The following is a 5,425-nucleotide window of genomic DNA, read 5'->3' as shown; positions in this document are numbered from 1 at the left end:
CAGTCCATTCCCCAACCTTCTCCAGTGTCTGTGGCAAGTGGCCATCTACCTTTCGCTGTAAGACCTCCCATGAGGAGTGAGCCTCTACTTCTCAAGGCAGCCCATTCCACTTTGGGGTGATTCTCATTTTTAGGAAGTTTTTGCCTCTAGGGACCCTGTTTTTAGCTTCTATCCATTGTTCCCAGCTCTGTTCTCTTTGGCCAAGCAGAGAAAAGCTCAATCCCTCTTAACTAGGTCAGTCCTTTGGCTACTAGAGGACAGTGATCATATTCCCTCTATGACTATTTCTTCTGTTCTTGAGCTAGAGTCAGGGTGACTTGAGTTTGAGCCTTTACTAAAGACTCTTTACACATTAGCTAGTGATGGTAGGCAAGTCACTTAACCCATTTGTACCTCAATATGACCATCTTCAAGATGGGGTTTATCAATATACTCCTTATCTCCCTAGGCTGTTGTGAAGAATCATTAAGTGAATAAGAAATAAAAAGGTTATTAAGCTCTTGGGATATGCCAGGTAATACAAAAAGCAAGAAAATTCCTGCTCTTAAGGGGCTTACATTCTATTAGGGGAAGATTTAGTGGGTGAGCTGGTAAATGTTTAATAACTGTGCTCCCACCCCCCAAAAAAGTATTCATGACATGCTTTTAAGTTTGACCTGAATTATTATCATTTTCTCTATCACTTTTTAAAGTCTAAAAATCAATGAAACAATAAATTAAGCCCTGACTTGAAGTCTGTTGATATCTAGGGTATAAATACCCATACTGAAAATTTAACAATTGGCTCATCCTGGCACAAGCTGGCTTCGGCACACATGTGGGAAGATGACACATTTGGGTGGTGGCCGGGGAGGAGAGTTTTTTTCAGGGAAATCCCAGAGATAATTATTGCAATCACAGAACAATTGATTGACATGTTCTCTCTAGGTGTGGTAACATTGGAAGGCAGTCAGTGGTACTGTGGAAAGAACACAGGGCAGGCTCTGGGGTCAGTCAACCTGTGTTCAGATCCCACCTTTGACATTCCTTGTGGGACCAAGGGCAAGTCAACCTGGACCTCAGTTTCCTCATTTGTAAAATAAGAAGGATTGGGCTAGGTGGCCCCTGAGGTCCCTCCTACCTCTAAACCTGTGGTCTTCTGATTTACCTACTCTTCCAAAGTTCTGATCATACCTCATACATAAAATCATTCCATTACCCTTGCTCCAATTTATACTCCAGAAACTGAGCCAGAGAAGTATATGTGTGAGAGCTCACCATATCAGGCCCCAGATGGGGTGGGGTGGAAACTGGAGAGACAGGGTACAGGAAACAACCTGTTTGAGGCTAATCTTCCCCTGGGATCTGCTTGGACTCCAACTACTGATCAGAATCAACAGACCCAGAAAAGCTTTTGGGGTCAGGTCACTCTCAAAGGTAAAGAGCAATCAACAAGTCATCCAATGAGCATTAATGAAGCATCTACTATCTGCTGCACACTGTACCAAGCCCTGGCAAACACCGGCGTCTCCACTCTGCTTCCTGCTGCCCTTCCCATCCTCCAGAGATGCTAGAGGAGAATCAGAGGACGTCAGAAGTGACTCTGACCAAACTCTCTACCCTTTATCCAGAATGGCCTGAGCTACTAACCCAGTGGGTTGGTAACAGTAACGGACACGTCCATAGCCCTCTAAAACCCACAAGGGGTTTTATTTTCTTTAATGTACAACAGCCTTGGCAGCTAGGCTGAAGAGCTACTGGTGTCAGTATCATCACCATTTTAGAACTGAGGCTCAGTGACTCTCTTAGGATCCTAGAGCTAGCAGCACGCTAGCATCAGAGGCAGAATTTGAACCCAGGCAGCCTGTCTCCAAGTTTATGACTTGAACCACTACTTGGGGCTGCCTCCAGTGATGGGGTATAGGAGGAAGACTTGTAGACTAGGAGATGGGTCGGGAAAGTGGAATTCTAATCCTCTATTGCTTTCTAAGGATATGATCTTGGACAGGTCAGTCAATCTCTCAGAACCTGTTTCTGCATCTTTAAAAGGAGAATAATGGTTTGACCTCATAGGGCATGTGTCTATGTAAAATAAATGGAAATTAACAAGCATTTATTAAGCACCTACTATGTGCCAGGGCAGCTAGGTGGTTTGGTGCCAAGCTTGGAGTCAGGCAGATGAGTCTTTCAGAGTTCATTGGCTGCATGATCCTGGGCAAGTTGGCCTCAGTTTCCTCATCTGTAAAATGAACTGGAGAAGGAAATGACAAACGATTCCAGTATCTTTGCCAAGAAAACCCCAAATTGTGCCATGAAGAGTTGGACAGGACTGATACTACTGAACAAACAATATACCAGGCACTGCACTAAGTGCTGGGGATATAAAGAAACATAAAAGATGGCCCCTGCCCTCAACGAGCTCACAATCTAATGGGGGAGGCAACAAGTAGACAAACATGTAGCAATATACAGAATAAACAGGAAATATTCAGCAGGGGAAGGCGCTGGAACTAAGAGCTGGGAGAGAAGGCTTCCTGTAGAAGATGGACTGAAAGGAAGCCAGGGAAGACAGGAGGTAGAGATGAGGAGGGAGTGCATTCCAGGCATGGGGGACAGTCAGGGAAAATGCCCAAGGGGCAGCTAGCTGGCGCAGCGGATAGAGCACCGGCCCTGGATTCTGGAGGACTTGAGTTCAAATACAGCCTCAGACACATAACACTTACTAGCTGTGTGATCCTGGGCAAGTCACTTAACCTCATTGCCCAGCCAAAAAAAAAAAATTACAAAAAATTACAGAGGAAATGCCCAGAGCTGAGAGAGGGAAGGTTCTGAGGGGGCGACAGTCCGGAGGCCAGCATCACCAGCTGGCAGAGTAGGTGAGGGAGTGAGGAGCTAAGAAAGTTTGATCTTAATGCATATACTCATTCTCACTTTAAGGGTGAGGAAACAGGGATATGCTAAGAAGTTCCTTTCTCACATAGCCAGTAAATATTAGAGCTGAGATTGAGCCTCAGTCTTCTGATCAGATCTGTAATTATAAATCCTGCTGGTCAGAGCAAATTCAGTTGAGGTGGGATAGGAAAAGGGCAGCACAGAGGAAGACAGTCTGGTCTGGTAGGGCATAGCCACGTTGGCAGAGGGGCAGCCCATTTTGCTGGGAGAGAGGACCCCAGAGTATCCATTCAGTACCTTGGGGCCAGCTGATAGCTCCCAGACCACTGACCTGTGGGAGGTACTAGATGCTGGGAAATGGGGAAGTCAGGGGATATAGCAGTGAGGGAAGGTGGATCTTGGGAGAGGAGAGAGATTCATGGAATGGCTCTGCAATGCGAGGGAATATAGGCTGGAATCACTGAACTGTCATTAGCTTGGGGAAAAGCCCTGATCAAACCACCCTAGTTATAGTTCTTCATTGCCAAGTCAGGAGCAGACTCCTTTTTCATTCATTTGTTTGTTCATTTAATTCAGCAAGCATTATTAAGCACCTGCTGGGTGTCTGGCACTCCTGGGTGCAAGAGCAAAGAATGAAACAATCCTGGCACTCAAGAATCTTACATTGTACAGGGAAAAATTATATGGAGACCAACAAGTTAATGGAAAACACATATGAAGTAAATATAAAGTATTTTGCTGGGGAAAGTCTTAGTAACTTGGGAAGTGGTAATCAAGACAGGCTTCCTGTAAGAAGTGGCCCTTGAACTGGGCTTGGTAGGAAGTTAGGGATTCTATGAGGAGGAGGTGCATTTGAGGTATGGTGGACAATCTAGGCTGGGAGCTCCCAACCTGTTTCAGTCATGTACTCCTTGGCCTTCAGTAAATCTCCCTGGGTTATCTAATCAATATGAAAGGAAATATGTTCTAGAAGCCACATGTGGTGTCGAGGCCACAGGTTCCCCACCCTGTTAGAGTTTACCTCACATAAGCACATAACAAATGAAGTAAAGATATTTTCAATAGGATAAAATGATTACTTACCAAATATTCCCTGGAGGCCTTGCTAAGTTTCTTATACCCCAGGTTGGGAACCCTTGGCCCAGGCAAAGACATAGAGGTGACAGATAGAATGCCATGAGTGAGTAACAGCTAATAGGCCAGTCTGGCTGAGATGTAGAGTTCATGAGAAAGGGTGATGGGTGATGAGACTGGAGCCAGATTGGGAAGGGCTTTCAATGGCAAATAGAAGAGTTTTTATTTTGTTCTGGAAATCAGAGGGAGCCAGAGGAGCTTTTTGAGAAGGGGAGTGACATAGTCAGACTCACACTTCAGAAATGTGACAGTTCTTTCTACTGCTCGTGAGAGGATCAGCTAAATACATGATCTCAGAAAAATGTAACCTGGGGTTGGCCAAGAATGCCTTGGTGGGAAGAACAGCAAATGATGAGGCAGGAGAGTTAGATCCCATTCCTAATACTACCACAATGTGACCTTGGACATGCAACTTCTCCTCAGGCTCTGTTTCCCTAGCTGTAAAATGAGGGGGTTGGGTTAAATGGTATTTGAGATCCCTACAATGCCTGGTATTCTCTATTCTAAGGTTCCTCCCAGCTCTGACATTCTGTGTTCTAAGACCCTCCCAGCTCTGACATTCTGTGTTCTAAGGTCCCTCCCAGCTCTGACATTCTATGATTCTAAAATAAGTTTCCTTGGCAAAATGGCATGTTAAAAAACTGTTCCAAGCAGTCAATCAACATTCATTAACCAGCAAAGTTTACAAACCTTAATGATTAAAAAAAAATCAGTAAGTTCATCACTGGTGGGACAGTTTTCCTTCTGAAAATAAAACCCCCCTTTGTTGATATCTTTGCCTGGACTTTTTCAGGGGTTTTCTCCTAGTTTCCATTTAGAAAACATTTCACTGTTTTCCCAGAGAAATATGAGCCAGCTTCTCTATGGGAGAACCAGCAGGTAACAAGGACATAAGAAACACAACTGTGAGGGATCAGTGCCAATTTCTTGGGGTGGAGCAGTTTGAAAACAAACCGTGCAACAACCTCAGGGCAATAGAGGAGCCATTGGTCCCTGGAGTCAGGCTTCAGGGCGTGTTTAAGAGTGTGTGGGCCTCTGAGGTGCCACTGCAATGACCTGAGCCACTGAGGCTGCTGGCCTCATTATCCTGGCTGGGAGTTTGTTCATTAATTGTCTTAAAAGGAGAAACGTACCAGGAGATGAGTAGGAAATACATGGTAGATGACTTGGAGAAACATACCAGGGGATGAGTAGGAGAAACATACTAGAGGATGAATAGGAGATACACAGTAGGGGATGAATAGGAGATACATAGTAGGGGATGAATAGGAGATACGTGGTAGGGGACAAGTAGGAGAAACATACTAGAGAATGAGTAAGAAAAACATACTAGGGAATGAGTAGGAGAAACATACTGGGAGATGACTGGGGAAATACATAGTAGGGGATGAATAGGAGATACATAGTAAATGACTTGGAG

This window comes from Vombatus ursinus, unplaced genomic scaffold (assembly GCF_900497805.2).
Source record: "Vombatus ursinus unplaced genomic scaffold, bare-nosed wombat genome assembly UNPS02014884.1, whole genome shotgun sequence".
Lineage (NCBI taxonomy): Eukaryota > Metazoa > Chordata > Mammalia > Diprotodontia > Vombatidae > Vombatus > Vombatus ursinus.
The sequence above is the reverse complement of the archived record's forward strand: the minus strand, read 5'-3'. Positions refer to the sequence as shown.